The 22,403-nt window shown below is 42.5% G+C and overlaps 1 protein-coding gene across 4 annotated transcripts in view; it reads right to left on the reverse strand.

Moving 5' to 3' along the window:
- Positions 1 to 21,471, reverse strand: part of fam222ba (family with sequence similarity 222 member Ba) — a 46,094-nt gene extending 24,623 nt beyond the window's left edge. The window contains exons 1-3 of one of the 4 annotated variants that reach the window (XM_034684029.1): positions 21,330 to 21,471; positions 10,640 to 10,780; positions 9,803 to 9,877 (exon numbers count right to left, since the gene is read on the reverse strand). The gene's annotated coding sequence lies outside the window, so the exon portion shown is untranslated. Of the gene's footprint in view, positions 1 to 9,802; positions 9,878 to 10,639; positions 10,781 to 10,932; positions 10,997 to 20,101; positions 20,408 to 21,329 lie in introns of those variants that run through there. The other 3 variants (XM_034684028.1, XM_034684025.1, XM_034684027.1) reach the window with 3 other exon arrangements.
- Positions 21,472 to 22,403: the final 932 nt, after the last annotated feature.

A 22,403-nucleotide genomic window follows, 5' to 3' on the forward strand; every position in this document is an offset into this window, starting at 1 on the left:
ACACACACACACACACACACACACCACACACACACACACACACACACACACACACACACACACACACACACACACACACACACACACACACCAGCGATTTTCCTCTGCAGGAATAATGACCTCCTCTTGTATTTCCACTGTCTTCTTATTGACATGTGCGCTGTGTTTAACAGAGAAAAAAAGTTAAGACTCTGTGCTTGTCCCACCCAGACCCATATTATTGACCCAGCATTAACCAGCCTTGGCCTGTTTGCAACGCGGCCAGGCTGATTTAAGAGGAGGGGGGTCAGAGCAGCTCGGCAAGGCAGAACTGTGTGAGCGCTGACTCTCACAAATCATCCTAAAAGGGCTTAACGCACAAAAACAGCTTCCAGTGTTACACAGACCTGCTGTGAGAGATTTATCCACCGTGCCATTATGCTAACTGGCCTCTCTCCCGTATGAGCTGTATATTCCAATTCTCTCTCTCTCTCTCTCTCTCACACACACAAACACACACACACACACACACACACACACAAAAAGCAAAAATATCCTAATGAGTCTTATGGCTGGTCCAAATCTGCAGGAGGAGCTCCACAAACAATGCAACGTTTTACTGTTCTGCATTAAAAACATAATCTTGTTTACCATTAGTCTTCTTATTTGCTCACATGCTGTTGGTTTAATCACCTTAAACTCTTAACTGTAACTTGTGATATAATAAAAGCGTGAGTGCTGTCTACACTGGTATAAACATCATCAAGTTAGTGCTGTTATTATCAGGGAGCCCTGAAACATTTATGACCCCGGACAGAAAAATCAGCAAGGCAGTTTCATCTCAAATAACTGTGTGCTTTAATATAACGGTTTCATTTGTTTCTGTTGATTTATAAAGCTGCTGTGGCTTATTTATTTTAACACCGGCCACAGTAAACACTCTCATAAGATTCTGTGGCGGGACAATGGTTGGATCAGTTAGCACAAGTGGATTACTGAGATACAAGTCTGCTGATTTTCTTTCTGAACAGAGGCTGCGTATTGGCAAGAATCTGGCAATTTAATGCGTACCATTAAAACAAGGGTTACTACATTTGTTCTTTATCGATACTAGTGTCAGAAATGTTCATAACACCTACTAAAAATCTGCTACTGCTGAGTTTGTCAGTCTGAACTGATCTGATCACTTTGCTGTCGGCCGTCACTATATGAGGAAAATTAGCAATGTGCCTTTACAATGTTTAAAAATTCAGTGACAGGGGCACTGGTGGCCAAGCGGTCTAAGCGCCCCACATACAGAGGCTACAGTCCTCGTCGCAGGGGTTGCCGGTTTGATTCCTGGTCGGTCGACCATTCCCTGCATGTCCTCCCCCGCTCTCTACTCCCCACATTTCCTGTCTCTCTTCAGCTGTCCTATCAAATAAAGGCAAAAAGGCCAAAAAAGAAAAAAAAATTATAGTGGGAATATGAAGGACAAAAATGAAGCAAATATTCAAGAATGTAGTAAGCTACAGCTCAGATTTCTCCCTCTATCTGCTCATCATGATTTCCATGGGGTCTGTTTTTGCAACATGTCTCCCTCTGAATCCAAAATAAATCCAAAAAGCATTTTTCCACAACTAAATTTGCACCAATCAATCTGAGTGTAGCTAAATGATAGCTTTAGCTTAATTTGACTGAATTTAAAATGGTGTGAAAGCAGGATCATTCAACCAAGACTTTCATCCAACAGGTAACTGTGAACACGCTGAGTATGAAAGCATTGCTTGTTCACAAAATATCATTTTTCTTTCTTTAGAAATTGCTCATTTTTTGGAACAACAGTGAAATTGCAATTTATTATGCAGCCATACTTTGTTGTCTTAGATTTATTATGGCCTCCAAAGGCAACTCCTGTTTAGCAAGGAAGATCTGATTTCAGGATAATGATCACTTGACACCAGAAAACAACAGAAGGTCAGAGTTAGAAAAATGTCAGCAATTTGCCAATATTTCAAACTTAGACGTCCCACCAGTAGACTAGTCATGCGTTCAGAATGCGAGGCGTCAGTATGGAGGGTATGACTTTTTCAGTACACAGTTAGAATATGTGTAAACATGCTGCTGTTCAAAAATACTGTCCATGTATTGTATCTTTTTTTAGATCGAATCACACACAAACTGATGCACAACCTCAAATATCAGAGTCAGGGAGGGAAAACTGGTTTACAGTACGATATTTGCATTTAAAGTGATCTCTTGCAAGATTAATCAAGGCGATATAGTGAGATTTTTCAAACAAATGAATAGGACACTTTTATGGTGTAAAGACATGATGATAACATATTCAATCTACTTATTGAATGTAGCAGAACAGTGCCATTTCCATTTATCCCTCATCAAAGCACTTATTTTTATGCAGTCTCGGCAAAGATGTAAAAATGCCTTCATATGTAAAACATTAGGTTTTTAATTACTGCATCAGAGTTAAAAATCAATACTCATTTAAAGAATTACGTTAAGTATCATAAACCATATTTATGTGACACTTAAGTTTCTTCTTCTCTGAACTGGGGAAAAGATTCTGCTGCATTGAAGTGCAGAAACAAATGCCTTCTTGCTGATTTCAGACCCTGCTGTGTACATGTTCAATAAAAGCTGATCTTGCGCCTGTGGTCGGTGTGTAAGGTCAGCCGCCTCCAAGGTAGCTCTGACATTCAGTCTGGCCTCCAGCGAGACCAAACGAGTCCCCCCTCGCCTCTCAGAGAGGCTGAGAAATGAAAGAGAACTTTCTGCACCGGACAGGGTTGTGTGAGACGTGCTCCTTTGGCCCCGAGCGACACATAGGAGACGTTTGTGGTCTCTCCTTCTTCTTCTTCTGTGTGTATGTGTGAGCTTCTCTGCCCCCCCAGTTTCACTCCCCAGCAGACGGCGGCTCAGAGCATTGGGCAGCCAGCTGGTGACTCTGTGGAGAGCCGGGCAAACACGGGGCCGGCACAGCAAACATCTCACCTCTGTGTCTGCATGGGAACATCTGTCCCTCCTCGGCTCACAGGGCTCTCGGTCTGTCTGCCTGTCTGACTGTGAGCCTACACATACTGTCAGTGTGTACTGGTGTTGTCATGGCACCGGGGTTTTACTCCTACACAGGTACTGGTTTAATCTACAAAAACAATCCTTAAAATATCAAAGCAAACAAGCCAAATGTCACATCACAATCACAGCATTTTTATGGTTTTTAAATGACTCACTTAACAGCTTTGCTTGTAGCATTAGCACAGTTATTTTGCAAGCTCTCGTATGTTAGGGTGTCAAAGGGAGCAAACTATACATAATTAAATTAAAATATGAGTTTAATTTGACTTTGTAAACCAGTACAGTCAGAATGAGATATCATCAAAACTGGGTATTAAAGCTAAGTTTTTTCTGATTCAGCAAAAAAAAAAAAAAATCTGTCAAGCACCCAAAGTTAGCATCAAATATCTGCTCAGGACTTTTCTCCTGTTTGATCGCAGCTTCAGTTCAAATAGCACTGTTCCATTTAGGAACTATTACTACAAGTATTATATCAACGCTGAGTCTCATAGGCATCCAGAAATTGCTGATGGTAGATGTTCACAGTAATTAGAAAACCTCACAGAGGAAACAGCTCATGTTGCTGCTCAGTCCATCTGTCAAGACTGTGGAGGTGTGGCATATTATGTGTTGACTGATATCTGCCTGTCACCAAAAACAATGATGTCACAAACAGACAATCATTGTAGTGCAGCTATATACAGTATGTTAAGTCATCTGTGTCAGAGTCAGAGGAGGAAGCAAAGACATCTAAGAATATTTGACTCAACTTGTTAAAGTCACCGAACGCTGAGTCAGAAAAGGTCTTGCTATTTATGTCTCAGGTTGCTGATACGCTTTGCTACACTACGTTACGTGAAGTTACGTTATGCTACAGTATGCTATGTGGTACAAAATAATTAGGGATGCACCAATCCTACTTTTTAGGTCCCGATACTGATATCGATACCTGGGCTTTGGTATCTGCTGACACAGATACTAGCCCATCCGATCCAGGTATTGATTTAACAATCTCTATTCCTTAATGTGAGGACAGAATCATGTTTTGGCAACTTCAGGCTTTTCTGACTTGATGGTGAACTGTACCTGGGTTCCAAGTGCTAAACCAGAGGCTGGAATCCCTTAATTTCAAGGATCCGGAACAATTAAATCCAATAACCTGTCCGTTTTTTCACACTTTGAATCCATTAATAGAAGGTTTCTTGCTTCTTTGCAGTAGGCTACAGCTGACGTAAACTTCTTCCTTTGGGCTCCCATTATATTTTTCAGCGTGACTGCCATCCGTCGAAACATTACCGCTGCACATGTTGCAAGTTTCCGGCGGAGTTGTTAGCAAAAGAATCGTGACATGCACCTAAACTGCAGAGCCTCTGTAGTTATCATCTATCATGCTCCACCGGGCAAAAATGCACAGACTGGCCGACGCTGAAGATGTAGGAGACGCACATGGCTGTTGTAAACACAGACAAGCATAGAACTGAGATGAATAGATCTGCCATATGGATCTGCACTATATATCAGCCCCTTGCCACCGATATCCGATTTATCTTTTTGAGTCCGATCTAGCCGATATACAATACCAGGATCAGATCGGTGCATCCCTAAAAATAATGTGATCCGCTGTGATTGGATGCTATATGAAATACTTTGATTTGATACGTGATACAATGCAATATGATATGAAATAATGTGATACAGTAAGATACAATACAGCACGATACAATGCAATACAAACAATACGAAATAATACGATACGATGTGAACAACACACGTAACAAAATACAACAAAATAGGTTACCATACAATACTGCACTGTACAATAGGATAGGACACAATATGATACAGCATGATATTAAACAACAGGATATGATGTGTTACAATACCATGCGTAAGATACAATACCATGCAATATGATAGGATACAATGTGATTAATATGATGAACCATAATGTTTCTGTAGGGAACTTTGTCTTGGACATCCATACTGTGCTACATACACATGCTATGTTAACTAGGAGGCAATGATCTCTTCTCCAAACACGGCATGCAATGCTAACTGATGCTATGCTGTATTATTACAGACTGTAACCGTCCTGTACTCCCCCCGTCAACACTCAGCACCCACTGGTGGAAATAGATAATCAAAGGCCGGCGCCACACGTCACCAGTCGTCAATAATCCACAGGGGATGATGCTCAAGCTGGATTTAACAAGCTAAATAGCTGCCAAGTGACTTGTCTTATGATTGGTCTAAAGCATAAGCTCAGTTCAAAACAAACTTTCCCAAGAAAAGTTTACAGAAACTTGATTACAGAACAACAACATTTCAAGTCTGGACTGAAAATAACTTTTAATACTTTTCAGATGCTAACTATTACGTACATAAGAGTCTAATTTACATAGCTAGAGGGCTATTGTGGATTTGGGTTTCCAATGGATTTGGGAAAAAGGGATTTTTTGTCCTTGAAATTTCTCAAAAGAACATTTGAAAGCGTTTGGTTCTGGACTTGAACCTGGAATACTGACTCTTTCTGACAAGACCAGACCCTGGTGGGTTATGCCTGAATGAATGAATCCTGCTGATCTTTATAGGTTACATATCAATACTAAAAAAATTAACTGTTTTGTACTCTTAAAAACAACACAACTCAAGAAATCCAACCTTTCTTCTGGTTATTTTCTGTGAGACAGAGTTATATGAGTGATAAAGTTTGTCTGTGTGATGAAAAGTCTTACAGTCGTTCCATCTCTCCTCCCTCTTGCTTTCTTGCATCATGCCGGCTCACACAGATCTCCTGCGGCCGTCCAATGATTCAAGACTGATGAGGCATGCTCAAAGGTCTATGCTATTGAGCACAGCATTAATGCACCCAGCAGCAAATTTTTTGCCATCGACCCCGGTTCCCTGCAATAAGGACAGAGCCATCAATCAGGCCCAGATAGCCGACACCAGACACAGGCTGATGAAGTGGGGGACTTTGGAGCTAATGACAAATGGATCTCTCAGATATGGTCACAGTATACTATGACAGTCTGCCGAGAACACTTGACCTTTAGCAAAATCCTGAGCCAACATGGTGGAATGCAAAAATAAGAGGAATATGCAAACTGATAAAGTGTGGTTATTGTGTGAGAGCTCCTGGGTCCAGATGAGGGTCTCACTCTCAGGGTAGAGCTGCTTCTGACCGGCCCAGCTCTCCGCTGTTCACACACCAAAGCTCTGGGAGTGACCTTCAGGAGGCCTGCTAGTCCTGCTAATTGGGGTCTCTATAGAGCACAGCAATACACCCCCTCCTACACACAAACACACCACTGGAAGAGGGACTGGTGTGGGTGGGGGGATGGGGGGCATAGACCTGTGCTATATGCTTGGTGATAAAGTCAAGATATGAAGAGAAATTCTTTAAATTGAACTTAACAACCTTTATTCAGGGAGGACTCTTTGATTGATTTGGCCTAACTGGGAACAATATCTACGTTCAATTCATAGCACGTCTGAAAAAGAGAACGCACATCAAGTCACAATTTAAAGTACTTATCAAAGGAAATGTGCTACATTTACATCACTGATGTTCCAAAGTGACTATTTCCCTAGTTGTTTGAACGGAAATTTTCGTTCTGACTGACTCTGAGTAAACAAACAGTAAAAATAGAGCACAGTTTATCTTACAGGGCTAAATGTATGAATTCAGAGCCTATGGGTAAAAGATGTCGGTTTGGTTCGCTGACTGTGGCTAACAGTAGCAGAGCTAGCACCACCAGCCTTCAGTCATTCTTGTAGGTTGCCACATGCCTGTGCTGGTTACACATTGCTCAGGCCGAGTGTTAACAGTACAAGCTAGTTAAACCAGTCACAACCTACGCAAAACTGTATCTCCATCATGTGAATCAAAATACGGACAAACTATTTCCCGCTACTGAATGCCATCTGCTCTCTGCGCTTGGTCACATTCAGGTTTTACAGCATTATAGCATTAATAATAAGGGCAGTAGCTATAAACTGGAGCTACAGCACAGGCAAATTGCAACAGCTTATACACAACACATGACTGGCTTTTTAGGTCTACAATTGTAGAAAATATTCTAGTTCGGCCAGTAATTCTGTTGCCGACTGTCAAAATTGACAACGTGTAACCCTTTACAAACAAATCTGCACATATACTCAGGCCAAATAGTAAGTTTCAACCAAGCGGCAACCTCTGGTCTCAAAATATGAAGATCATGCGGAATCGTTATAAACTGCAATTCATCGAGAATCCGCTTGAGGCTGGCTGCAGAAACAATGGAAACCACATAGACAACAATTCAAAGAAGACGATCTTTGCAGCATTAATGAACATGTTTACAGCCTGGTTCAAAAAACGGCTTGGCTCTAGGTAGCTAATTTCTCTATCGGCACACACTGTACGGGGGGTGAATGTTTTTCTAACGCGACGGTTCATAAGATATTAAGATTATGAGTTTTTGCCCAGATAAGGACGTGACTGACTTGACTGACTTGACTCACGGACGGGAACACATAGCTGCCTGGTTGAGTTCCACATTTCGCATGGGTGCCTCCGTCGATTGGCTTCAAAACAGCGCTCAGGAACAGATGGGTGACGTCACGGATATCACATCCATTATTAATACAGTCTATGGTTTCAACTTAAGCTTTGCATCTAACAAGACAAAAAGGAGTGTCCAATTTTAAGTGGGGCCCAAGCCACCCAAAGCCACTCCTCTGGACACTCCTGTAGATGTGTTTTGAATCATTACTCAATCTCCTGTGAGGTCTGCAAAGGTCCCACAGCCCCATGCAATGTTATTAGACTAAAATCAACAAAGAAGATTAATAAATCAAACACTTCCTCACAGCTAAGAGGCTACGACTAGTTCATGTGAAAGAATACTTGAGACAAGGAATGAAACACTTGGTTACATTAAGTTACTTGCGCGTTTGCATTCTGGAGCAAATTGTGCTCAATGACAGCTGAGGTAAATGATTAGGGTGAGATGATCGACTCAAATGCAGATCACCAATCAGTGAAAAAATGCCTGTGTTCCCATGTAATAGTTAATATCAGGATCAGGACATCATTCTATACTAGATGTTGACCCTTTTTCATTAGAGCATTTTATCAATTGAATATCTCATGAGGATTTCAAGATGGAACAATTATTTAGTAACATGCTGGTATTTTCCCTTACAAACCAAGCATGTAGTCTACAGTTCATTTCCTCTGTAGATACAGCATGAGTGCAGAATGTGTTGCAGTGCTTTTGTGAAAAATGAGAGGCTTTGCGGCCCCGTTACAGAGATTCAAACACTGCTCTCCAGAAATAAATGAGGGCTATGGATTAAAACAGTGCTGGAATGAAGTAGCAGATCAAGAAATACACCAAAGCTCCGAAGTCTCTGCTGGAAACCAAGACACCTTGTTATTGAGTTAGAGAGGGAAGAAATACTTAAGTGTTTGAAAAAGTAAAGTGGAGCTCAAGCCTTTAAAAGGGCAGGTGGGTCAGACAGGTGAGTTTGATCTGTGTCATCAAGGTCAGTGCTCTGCTCTGAGGACCAATGGGGAAAAGGTGAGTCTAGAGGGGTTGCCAGGGGTGGGATGGGCCTTCCTTCCAGGTTCTACCCCATAATCCTACACTATAATTGGCTATTTGCCTTGTCAGAAGTGGGACTGTTGGTAAAATCAGCTATTTGGACTATGCTGCAACAGGTTGTTAGTATTTGTCTTTGCATATACAGTATCTCACAAAAGTGAGTACACCTCTCACATTTCTTCTAAAGATGATGCACAAGAAAATCTGCTAACAATTTGCTAAAGACAAGCACTAAACTAAGGACATGGATTACTGGAACCATGTCTTGTGGTCTGATGAGACCAAGATAAACGTATTTGGTTCAGATGGTGTCAAGCGTGTGTGGTGGCAACCAGATGAGGAGTACAAAGAAAAGTGTGTCTTGCCTACAGTCAAGCACGGTGGTGGGAGTGTCATGGTCTGGGTCTGCATGAGTGCTGCCGGCGCTGGGGAGCTACAGTTCATTGAGGGAACCATGAATGCCAACATGTACTGTGACATACTAAAGCAGAGCATGATCCCTTCCCTTCGGAAACTGGGCCGCAGGGCAGTACTCTAACATGATAACGACCCCAAGCACACCTCCAAGACAGCCACTACTTGCTAAAGAAGCTGAGGGTGAAGGTGATGGAGTGGTCAAGCAGGTCTCCAGACCTAAATCCTATTGTGCATCTGTGGGGCCTCCTCAAACGGAAGGTGGAGGAGCGCAAGGTCTCTAACATCCACCACCTCCGTGATGTCGTCATGGAGGAGTGAAAGAGGATTTCAGTAACAGCCTGTGAAGCTCTGGTGAACTCCATGCCCAAGAGGGTTAAGGCAGTGCTGGAAAATAATGGTGGCCACACAAAATATTGACACTTTGGGCCCAATTTGGACATTTTCACTTAGGGGTGTACTCTCTTTTGTTGTCGGTGGTTTAGACATTAATGGCTGTGTGTCGAGTTATTTTGAGGGGACAGTAAATTAACACTGTTAAAAAAGCTGTACACTGACTAATTTACATTGTATCAAAGTATCATTTCTTCAGTGTTGTCCCATGAAAAGATATAATTAAATATTTGCAGAAATGCGAGGGTGTTCTCACTTTTGTGAGATACTGTAAGTGACATCTTATAACAAAACCTCTTCTGTTGTTGGTACTCAAAATTGTGGTAAATGGTAAAGAAGTTAACTTGATATGTGTGTCTGTGTGCACATACTTTATGCCACCCTAGCATGAGTCAGTGCACCAGTTGGGCCACTCCACTCCAAAACAGTCTGGATACACCCCTGCACTGAAGACACATTGACACAGGTGAGATTGGTGCAGATTTCCAAATCATTATCAAATCGGGACCAATTCTTATCTGCGTGATCATCATTAGTGATGGAAAGGGTAGAAAGAGTACAGGAAGTCAAACAGTAAAAACAGAATACATGAGAGCACTCATGTGAGTAAGAGTCATTGAGTGCATTTAGGAGGAAAAGACACTTTTCAGGAGGAACTAAAGGATGGACAGTGAACCTGGGTAACCATTGGAGAGTGGGTTTGTGAAAGATCCAGTGAATGAGACTGCGAGCAAGGATGGCCACGAATAGAAAGGTCTGCATTTAATTTGCTAATCCATCATTCCAATTGTGCCGGATAACAAAGGGAGAGGAGAGTGGTGGGGCATTCAGAGGCAATGGAGCATGCTGAGGGGTGCGTGTGTGGTTCTCCATGGAGCCAGAGAGGCCGTGGCCCTTGGCCCTTAAAGCCCGGCCAGCGCTGGGGAGAATGGGATCTGATGAGCTCAACGCAGGCAAGACTAATCCCTTCATGTCCAAAGAATTGTTTAACTGTGTTTGACTGATTAACCCAAACCCTCGATTCCACTTACAATCTATTTGTTCAATCAGCGCTCCTGCTCTCATCGTGCTGCAGCGTGTGGGCGGCGATGAAGAGGGAGAAAAAGAAAGAGAGAAAGAACAAGAGAGAGAAACAAAGGGGACTGCAGAACAATCCTTTTGGAGGACGCGTTCAAAAGTCAAAAGGACAGCCTTTTTTTTTGTCTTACTTGCAGTTCTTCAAATGCACACAGCACATGAATTCTTCAACCCAGTTTTTGCCAACATTCAAAGGTCAGACGACTCTTGCCTTTAGAGATTTCATGTGAAAGTCATGGCGTGGTGTGGTGTTCTGGATTTGCACCAGCTTCCTGGGAAAAAGAAAGTTAAAAGTACTCTCCCTGCACGGAAAAGAGGTTGCCATGAAGATTAACCCAGCTTCCTTTTATAGCCCCTGACAAGAGGTTAAATCACACATTACACAGCCTGAAATGTCTGCGAGTAATTAGATCAAGAATATTACTCTCTCTTCTTCCCCTTGCAGACTGCAGCTGATCAAAGCCTAATGATGGTGTCAGAGCCATTGGCGGTGCTGGCTGGGTAAAATCTCCCCATCGGGATGGCAATCTGTCAGGGCCTCCAGCTCTGCTAAACAGCACAGGACATGAGTACAATGGTGCTTGACACAAAGTAGACTAAATGAACCGTATCTTTTACCAACAAGCTATCCATCAGAAGAACCATTAAACTCAGGGTGATGATTATACATCTTTGTTCTGAGTCTAGACTGTATTTATATGTACACACTAAGCTGAGATGTATACACTGAGAGAGGGAGACGTTGGTTGTCTCCAAATAACAGTGAAATCCACCTACAGTGTATCTGCTGTCTCTTCACACCGGAGCAGATCTAAGCAACACCTGGTCTCTTGACGGAGCGAGGGGGCTACTGGCTATTAATTACAGAAAGCCGACACGCAGCGCCGGCAAACCCTCGCAATGAGACCCTGGGACGTCAGATATACGCAGCAAGACGAATGCTCCTCTGTCACACAGCAACATGACCTGCCTCAGGACTCTTTGCACACGAGTACTTTCAAGTATGCCTTTCAAATCGTGTCCCACCCTTCTTCCTCTGCCCCCACCCCCGTCTCCCTCTCTATCTCAATCACATTCTGCGGATGTTACACCACTTCAGGGGATACTTTCTGACTAATGCAAAATGCTTGTGCAGTAGCACGATAAAAGTTGACATTTTCCTTTTCTAATTCAGTGCTTCCTTTGTAAACAACCGCACCTTTATATGTGTGCGCACAGGCTGCAGACACACAACATGTAATGGTCATTTGTTTTGTTAGTTGCTCTTGAATGCAACTGCTGCAAACAAAAGGGGGAAATGGCAGGAGATATGCCAATCATTTACCATTGAAAGATGTCTGACAAAAAGAGGCAACTAAAAAATGTGACAGCTTTTCTTTTCCATGTCAGTCCCCGGCACAAGCAGTTCCTGAAAAAGGGGCCCCCAGACAACAGGCTCCTGCAAGAGGTCTGACCTTAATCTTAACCCCCATACAGGTGGCAGAGTGCTGACACAGGAAGCAGGGAGAAAAAGCTGTTCTTCACCAAGGACCTGCACTCAGAGATCATTTAGAAATGCACAAAGAAAAGCTCAATGCCAGTAAAGCATATTCTAGCATGCTGAAAGCAAATCCCCTTGAACACATTAATGGTAAAGACTCGTTCTCAGTGTGGACTAAAAGCAGCTGCTGAAGGGGGATTTGAGAGTCACAACTTCAGATAAAACTCTATAACTGTGCAGAAACATTTTATTATATTGTGAAGGCTGTTAATTTCTGAAAGCTGATAGTAATCTAAAAGCAGTGGTTCAAAGTTGAATTTTGAAGATGTCACTACTCTGGGAAACCATGATGAATATTTTTCACTATGTTTTCATACTTTATATTCTAAAAGACTCATCAATTAACTGTTAAGGTAAGTGGCAGACAAAGACGCTTCTAGCTTATTGCAGTTCTCGTTCACAGATAGATACCAGAATTCAAAATGCTGCAAGTACCACTTAAACTTCTTTATCAGTATCAGTGAATATGCCAGTAAACGCTCAGATTCAAACCAGAATTTATTAGATGACCAAAGTTCAACTTCTTTCTTTTTCTTCTTCAAAGCAGTGAACGTAACGGCAATGATACAATTACTGGGCTCTTCTTGCATCTGCTGTTTACGAGCAGGACAGAAAGCTGGTCATGTAGCAATGAGGTGCCAACAGAGAAAGTGAAGGTCAACATTTAAAAAGGTAGAAAATGTTATCAATCCAGGTTTTCAAATCCCATATTCCATAAAGGCTGTATTCTATTACAATTTTAGGCTAAACCCCAAAATAGAGCAGCTTAAAAGTAAAGGCTCCATTAATGTGCTTGTGGATATGATCATGTTAGCATGATGCACAAAATATGAGGCCAATAAACTAAAGGGAATGTTTTATTATTATATAATACCCAGCTTTCTTATTAAGCCTGGCTGACTGAAATACAAAAACCCTTGACAACAGCTATTAAATCAGAACAGCAAAGGTGACACTAGGGACCACCTGATCACGCACGGATCAAATCAGTCTGCAAAGAGGAGTTACTGCTCATGATTTTGCCTCTGCCTGTTAACAACGTTACTTCCCAAAAGCTTTGGTAGACATTTATAATATTACTCTCAGTTTATTAATAGAGCACAGCACTTTAAATTGGTGGTTAAGGGCTGATTAGTCACCAGCAGAGAAAAGAAGGCAAAAGACAGCAAGCTAAAGTGAAAGAGACACCGATGAAGAGACACAAAGCAACCCCGGACTGCAACACGCTGTGGGCTTTGGCAGAGTTACAGGACTGGTTGAGTGAGAAGAAAACACCAACAGAAAAGTTATGGAGAAGAGGACCTTATACAGGTGCTGCTGATCAGTAAAAAATGTTTAGACCTTACAGTGAATTAAAATGTTAATGTTAGGAATAATGAATTAGCTGGTGGTTATGCCAAATGTAATACCCCTCTGCTTTGTGTCAGGGTAGTATCCAGATTGATGTTTATTTTCCAGAATCACACTTGTAATACTCGGTATCAGCAAATGCTCCAATCTAGGTAAATAAATCTGAATCAGGATGGGGAAAAAGTGGGATTAGAGTATCTGTTATTGTTTGACCAACAAGCTTTATAAAGGAAAAATCTGTTAAGATCAAGCAGAATAACAGCAATGTCGAGTTCTGTCTTCCAGTTCAGGAGGATAACGTGACTCTTGTCCTGATTGCAGCTTAGTCGAGTCCAACCACAGAGCTGAACTCTGAACTGTGATTACAGCCAACATCCCCCCGCAGAGCGACAACTGCATCTCTGCACATTCCTGGAAACGCAGCCAGCTGAAGACAGCAAATACGCCAGAGAGGAGCACACATAAACAACGTAAGCTAGTTTGAGAGCTGCGCCGATGTTTACTGTCTCACTAAGTGCATTTCATCCCTGCTGCTTTCACAGCAGCGGCGGTATTTCAGCATGCAGTACAGAGGGGCTGCTGATGCCACAGGTCTGTGTACAGAGGGCTCAGTCACAGGCTGCAGAGACTGTTTGGACAATGTAGGTGTCAGACACACTGCCTGTCTGGAATAATGATTCAGTTCAGCTGCTACAAAACACCCTCTGGTCCCCTCCTTTTATAACAGAGGTTCAATAAAAAACTAACTTGACTGTTTCTGGAGAGTAGCTGTTGAAAAGCTGAGAGGAATTTCTGCCTTGTTTGACTTGGTACATTGCTATCAGGGAGAAAAAGGTCTGCATTTGCTTCAAACAGGCACTGAATGACATGCCAGAGATTAGCCTCTGAAGGTCACAGTCTTAGCCTATCCTTTCAGCCGCTTTTCACAACACAACCCCGGGCCCTTTTGAACAACAGGAAGAATGTCATCTGGTTACTTTTCAAGGCACGGAGATACCATTCAATGTGGCCAACAATGGCTGCAAACAGGACCAGAGGGTTAGGAGGTTATAAAGGGCCCCATTCTAAGCACTGCTCGATCTCCAGCACACTGCACGCACTCAGAGAAAACACACCCACACACGGAGGCCTGGAGAAGTGGTGCGAGCTGAGATAAACCGTGGAGGGTCATGGCAAAGTGCCGTGTGCTGACCGGCCGCTCACCTCGGCAGCTCTCTCTCTCAGCTCGGCCTCCGTCCCTCCCCGGCTCAGCTCTGAACACCCGGACCGAGCCTCCGAGCGTCGACTGCTCTGTCAGGCGTTCAGATACACTCACTGCTTTGTCATTACTGAGGAAGATAACTCTATGATATGTGTGTATCCTTCCTTCAGGTTATTGTGTCTTGCCAAAGGTTGCAAAGAGCAAAAATTTTGAATTTTCAGTTTTACACAGCTACTTTTCTGGCAAGAAAGTGAAAAACTGGGGTTTTTAAGTATCTCAAATACACAAATTTGAGTTTAGCCTTTAAGCAATAAATGATACACGATAACTAGGCTAATGCAACCATGTAACAAAAGTAAAATTCTGGTAAACAAAAGCAACACTCCTCAATAAGACCAGCGTTCAAAGGCAAGCCCTCAACCAAATCTATCTGCTTTTATTCAGGTTGCAAAGCTTGTCCTGAAAAGACTCTTAGTCTACAGCCGGAGCTGAAATCCGTCACCAATTTAGTCTCTAATGAACCCTCTGAAATATTAAAAATAAAGCCCAATTAGCCGGCAGCCTTTTACATCTCCTCCCTCTATAATCCTCTGGTAGCTTAGCCTTATCTAATGTCTGCGCCAACTATGACACTTTGAGCTCACTCTCCCTCTCTCCCCCTGCACTTGATATCCCCTCCAGCTTTACTGCTGCTTTGTTGTGGCATCCTTTCTGACCCCACAGACCGGGTCAGAGTCTGAGCCCCTCTTTGGTGGTGGCTAACAATGCCCTGATATGTACAGTTGGCACAGACACTGGAAAAGTGCAGCAATCAGCACAGACATCCAAATGACATCTATAAGGATTACTCAAAAGTGATATGGGGCTTGCATGGCGACCTCTTATTACACAGGGTTTGGTGTTTAGGGGTGTCAGGGGAGGGTCAGTGCTCAGATTGAGGCGGCCTTATCTTGTGCCCTAAACAGATAACAGTATCTGCTCCTCTGCTGTTCCTATGAGATGGAGGTGGATAAAGAGGCCCGTCGTCTCCAGTGCCTCCGACAAGTCTGATCAGACAGATGCTTTCCTAAACCCAGCCTGGTTTCTCCTGCTGCTGCGGCTTCGCTGTATGCCGTGAATGTCACACAGAGGCTTAGATTTCTCCCTGATTGCCCTCAAGCTGAAGACAAAACAATTTTTGAAAGCCCTTTGGTCTTTGGTGTTTGTTGCGTCAGGTTGCAGCTTAAGGCTTCTGGTTTGCTGATTAGGCAAACTACCCAGAAAGAGCAGTGCTTGTTTGCCATAATTGGATCTGCAGGCTAAGGCCAGGCTCAGAGTACAGGAGTTTCAGGCTGATAAAACCTATTTAAACTCCATTGACAATCGAAGGGGAAATCTAGTTTGAGGGTGATCAGTACCAGAGTTAGACCCAGACTAACTGGTGATGTTAGTGGTTTACTGATCATGTCTTTTGGTCCAAAATTAAATAACTACGACCGAAACTCTGGATGACTATGCCAGTACTTTTTGAGGCACACCATATTGGCCAATGAGAGAGAAGAAGAAGAGAGAGAGAGTGAAAGAACCATTCAAGACTGTTGGGCTAATGTTGGCTAGCATACAGCGGGCTGTAGTCAGTCTCAGTTCTGTTTACATCTTCTTTCCTGTGAGATCACGTGAGACTACACAAGGTCACATGACCAGGTACAGTGCTCTTCTAGCAAACAGGATCATCTTAAAAGTATCCTGGAGGGGCGCTGGTGGCCTAGCCGTCTAAGTGCCCCACATACAGAGGCTATAGTCCTCGTCACAGGGGTCATCGGTTTGACTCCCGACTGGTCGACCATTTCCTGCATGTCTTCCCCCACTCTCTACACCCCACATTTCCTCTCTATCTTCAGCTGCCCTATAAATAAAGGCAAAAATGCCAAAAATATAATTAAAAAAAAAAGTATCCTGGTGGGACTCAAGCAAAGACTGTATAAAAAATATGGATGACATGACAGCTCCCGAATAGTGAAGCCAAACATTTGAAGCTTCCCCTCCCGACTGGTTGCAGTATTCAGTATTCATTACACCCTCCTCTTTCATGTAAACAGATGGGACATGGGTCAAAGCTTTTCAATGAAAAAAAACCCCAGTAACTACATTTTTCTCAAACATGGTTTCTTTCATATGGTTCTTGTCATGCAGATTTATGTCCAGGGTTGATTTGATGTTAAAAAATTGGGTGCAGAGCTATGATTGGCTCAAGAAGCTGTTACACTGGGGACTCAATGACCTGAGGGTGTTTGCCGTTTAATTGGTAAGTTAAAGGAATAGTGACATTGTGCAATATAGTCAAGTGCAATACACAAGTGCAATAATAAAAAACTGCAATAATAAGACTCCGTGATTTGATTTGTATGTTGTGTATATGACAGTGTTTCTTTTATTCCTGTATTTATTACTTTTTATACTCGATTGTTGTTTTTTTTGTCTCTTTTAAATGGCACCTAATGTGGACTGCACCTTTCAATTTCGTTGTACTTGTTGCAATGACAATAAAGGCATTCTTCTAAATGTGGGCATAACTTCAGCACTATGGCTCAGGCAGTTGACCTTTAATGCTTGGAATCTGGCACCAACTGACATCACCAGTGCAAACAGTCGGCAGCATTTTGGCTTCATTTTTGTACACACTTGTTTTTCTTTATATCAGGAATGAGTGGTGATTTTCAAATAGTCAAATAATTGTTTAATAATGAAAAACCCAAATAGTTCATGTGTCTATTATCTCATCTTTAAAATGTATGTTTTCGGGGTGTTCTTCTGGCCTCTGGTTGTAATGTGGTACAACCGCCTGACATTGGTTGTAAGGCTTCTGAAAGCTGTTCGCTATGGAAAATGAATTTAAAAAAAAGGTGAAGTGCAAACTTTATAGATAAAGGTAGAATCTCTAGATTATATTCATACGTATATCATAACTAACCAACATAACAACTATGCACAGTCACTGAATCGAATAATTAGTAAATAGTTAGCAGTGGCTATTGAATTCTTTTTTTTTTTTAAATGCCCAACCCCACTTTATATGCAGTCCATGTACTTCAGTGATGTAACATTATATTTCAGCGTATGCACATTTAAGATTAGACCAAAGAAGCAGTTAAAAGACTAATTGTGTAGTCTGACCCCGGCCGAACATGTAATCCATGCAAAATATAAAAGAAAACGAGGCAAACCACCAAAGTGTAGTTAACAAAGACACAAACTGTGTCTTGTAATCAGCATTACTGCCTGTAGTTATTTGGCACAACATGATTCAACTCATGTGAACCAAACTAAATACCATGTAACAGCTGACCCAGAGCCTGAGCCCTGCAGGTCAGTCCCTTGTTCTCGGGGGTATCCAGAAGTCGCCCATGATGTCCCAAACACCTGATCTGGATGTATCATGTGGCCACAGCTCTTTACTCCCAGTCTGACCTGCGTTTGACCCTCACACTGGGTCCCCTGACTTTGCCCACTCACACAAAGGCATCCAAACATCTGCTCTCGCTCTAAAACCGCACTCACACAGCTGAGAAGACATCGGGTGGCCTCACAGAGAGTCTTTCTGAGTGGTGGGTGGCTGAGTGGGCGAGTGTGGGCTGACAGCTGCCCCGGTGACTGCACAACTGAAAAGGTGGAGCCGGCTGGTACCTGGAAAATCTCTGCACAGGAGAGGCAGCCTCATTTAGCAAATGGATTATATTCAACAAATGCATCTGAAACGACCAGAGCGAGGAAAATAAAAATCAGCCATGCACATAAAATTCACAGACACCTGCAGGAGATTTAACATACACAGACCCCCGCTGGAATATGAAAGAAACAAATGTATTGCATCGGGATAAGCGTGTGGTTACACATTTCCAATTCAAGTACCGTCTCTAAAATTCTACATCAAATGACTGGCTTTGAATAAACCAAAATGAGCCTCTGCCAAGTGGCTCGCTCCAGCACAGAAAATCATTACATCAAAAAAGTACACTGGATAGCCGAACCGTTTCACAGTCAACAATCACAGAATCAGGACTGTTACTAATCAATGTATTTTAATGAGCTCCCTGTGAATCCCAAAAAACAGCTGAAACATAAAAGCTGCTCAAGCTCTCTGGTTGACTCTTTGTACCTTGTGATCTGTTATTCATAGTCTCGCTCTGAAGTCTCGAAGAAATAAAGCAGGGCTTTGATGTTATCCTCTTATTACTGCTGTCTGGGACGAGCCTAATGTTGGGAATCAGATTGTTTGGATGTCACGTGGAGAATCCTTTTTTTTTACGACACAAAACATCCTGAGTTCAGCGGAGGCTGCTCACTCTTCAATGCCATTTGCTTACAAGAATAAGTTTGAGAGTTTAGTATGTAGAAAACAGTGTGGGTGTTCATATTACATTCACACTGTACTCTACTCACTACATTAAAGCTTCCACTCAAGTAAGCTGGAATACGTAGGTGTCTAAATTCTCTACAATACTCTTTTTTTCTGCAATAGTTTAACCTCGTCTACAGTCAGCTGTAGCCCAAGAGGCTAAAGCAGCCAAGATGATACACAAGTATTTTAGAGGAAATTACCCTCTTCTGCCCACAATGTAAATCAATATGTTCCAATAGATTTGTCAGTGGTTGGCTGAAAAAAGGAAACAAGGCAAACTTGCTTTCCTGTCAGTCTGCCCTCAGCAAAGCCTCAGGGTTTGCAGTGACAGGTCAAAGAGTCAGCACATGACTCACGGGCAGAGGAGGAGAGACACTTTGAAAAGCCATGCAGAGATCTAATTAACACATGCGTTCAAGTGCTGTTTCAATTTGAAGGAAGGCTGTAATTTTCTACAAAGCTGACCAGCATGACATGAACTAATAAACCAGGCACTCCTGACATTCAGGCTCATCGGCTTCTCTTATAACTAAGAAAGAACACACAAATCATTCTCAGATTCGCACAGAAGTAATCACACATCCTGAAAGCAAAGTGTTTACCCCCAAAACCACTAAGCTTTAAAACTCACGCAAAATCCACACATGTGCTTTCATTAGCATCAAAGTATCCGCTGATTACCGTCACTACAGTTGACCTGCATTTTACAGATGAGGAGAGGCCTTACAGTCATTTGTTTCTAAGACCTAATTAATCTTCATTGTGCTGGGAAACGTAGCACCCCGATGCAAAAGGGTTCCTCCTTCTACACGATAATTGCAGGGAGTCTCGGGGCCTGAGTTTCCCAGACAACACGGTCTGAAATTTAATTATCTGCTCTTTGGAAAATGTAAGGGGAAGAAAGCTACATTGCTATCCTGCACTTTTGGGCGAGTAATGTCAGGCTTTTGTTAGAGTAAGCACAGGATATCACTTAGCACATCCTCCCTGCCGTCATGAATGAAAACAGTCTGAATATTGTTTAGGTAATGGAAAACATTTCACTCTTTTTTTTTTTGGCTGCCTAATTGTCATGCAAAAGAGTTTTCACTTTACAAAACAGCGTATTTTTTTTTCCATCTTACCATGTGCAGAGTGAACCAGATCACTTCCATAGTCCAGTCAGACACAGAGGTTGAGTTTCTGAATCATATCCATCCAGCTCCATGACATTAAAGACCAACTAAACCAACCTAAAGCCAGACTCAGACCAGCCTAAGACAACACACACTGTCTGTGGTAACATTAACATTCCTCCGTGTAAAGATCAAGCTTGGAGGGGGGAGAAACATCGATAGGATCCCATTAGTTAAGTGTGCCCTTAGGATACCCGAAATTTGATCAGAGATAAGCCCTTTCCTTCCTTCCAGACACGAACCATTAGACGTTATGGCAAAAGAAGAAAAAGCTCCTCTGAAACTACTCCTCCTGCACTCCTCCTCCTCTTCCTCCACCTCCTCCTCAGTGGTCGAGGTTGTGCAGCAGGATCAGGATGAGCCTGGTGACGTCAACCTTTTGTTATCACCTTTAACACTTGCCTTTGCAGGTGGAAACACTTTCCCCACTCGTTATATTAGGAGGTGTTATTTCCAGCCAGGCTGGGGGAGCAGGCAGGCTGCACAACATCTGTATCACACGTGAGGACGACTGATACTCTAAATATGGATGTATGCATGCATGTCCTAATGAGTATATCAGATGTTAGCAGTGGGAGACAACTCAGTGACAGATACAACATACTTTGCAAGCTGGGAATAGCAGAAATAACCACACTTTCAACTTCATGCACAGCTTTTTCCCCCCAGGAGAGTAACTTATTATTTCTCTCTGGAGGCGTCTGCGTTAAAGGTGATGGAAATCGTAATGAGGATGATATTATGGTGATGATTTTGCATGCAAATTGAGCTAAGATTAGTCCTCAGTGGTTGTTAAAATTTTGCAAAAAACAACTAGCTCACCAGCCCAACAACACAAGCTTCATTTCATTCAGTTAAAACAAGCTTTAGACAACAATTCATGACTCTTATAGTGCCGAAATAGAATAGTTCTGCTCCGTGCAGGCAGCTGAGCTTTGGGGTTGTCTCATTAGAGTCCAGGCAGCAGAGGGAACCAGTACAGTAGCTTTAAACCTGCATGTTGCCAGTTAGAGTGCCAGCTGACTGCCCAGGCTCCTGGCTAGCTAACCTAGCCAGTCTGAAACATACACAGTCCCATTGTTGCCTCCTCCAGCTTTCCTAAATATTTATGCCACAATTTAAGAGGATGTCACGCAGTATCAGGCAGCAGGCGTGTTATTTAGATACAACTACTTACTCTCCGTTTTCCTCTGCGAAAGGCATCGTTTAGTACGTCGCCATGGTTTAAAACGGACAGATTTTCTCCCGTTGCCCTGCGCTGCCGAATCACTGCTGCTGCTGCTGTCTGCGGCAGCAACTTCCGGCGCATGCGCACTGGCTGGGACTGTTCCAGGCAGAGCTGAGTGCTGCGCAGGAGGAGCCGACATATTTAAAGGGACAGTCAGTGTAGGGTTTAATTGGACGACTAAATATTTGATATGATTTTTTTACCATGTGAAAGAGGGATTTATTTAAAACTTAGATTTAAGAAAACTGCATTGTAATTTTTAATCATTGTTTTATCTGTGTAACTTTGTAATACATGCAATTTTATTGAAAACATCAATGTGAACCGACCAAGCGGCAACCTTCGGTCTACAAATATGAGTCCAATGCGGAAGTGTTAAAAACTGCAGTTCATCGAGGATCTGCTTGAGGCTGGCTCTGGAAGTACCGGAAACCACATACACACCAATTCAAAAAAGACGATGTTTACAGCAGAAATAAACATGTTTACAGTCTGGTAAAAAAGACGAGTGTAGTCTTGATAGCTCATTTCTCGATCGGCACACACTGTATGGGGGGTGAATTTTTTCTAACTTGGCAATTTCAAAGATATTTAGACTACGAGTCTTCCAATGAGAGACACAGCTGACTTGATTGACAGGCGGGAACACTGTAGCTGTTGGCTAGGAGGCTCAAAGCCCGCCTCTTTATGTCACAATCGCTCAACAGCAGCAATATGGCTGCCGACGAAGATTGGCCTCAAAACAGCTCTTCAGAAACAGATGGGTGACGTCACGAATACTACGTCCATATTTTATACAGTCTATGGAACCAACAGATAAATCCAGTGAATTGACAATGGTAGAATTCATAAATCTGTTCATAGAACTGTCAAACAAGGAACATTAATTGAAGGTTTTATTATGTTCCCAGTTTTAGTACCTTAAAGTAATTTTGTTTTCACTTAATAAAAATTGAGAAGTTATCAAACATGTTATTACGACAGAAATGCATACAGTGGTACAATCACACTTATGATTAATTA

Source organism: Notolabrus celidotus, chromosome 5 (assembly GCF_009762535.1).
Source record: "Notolabrus celidotus isolate fNotCel1 chromosome 5, fNotCel1.pri, whole genome shotgun sequence".
Lineage (NCBI taxonomy): Eukaryota > Metazoa > Chordata > Actinopteri > Labriformes > Labridae > Notolabrus > Notolabrus celidotus.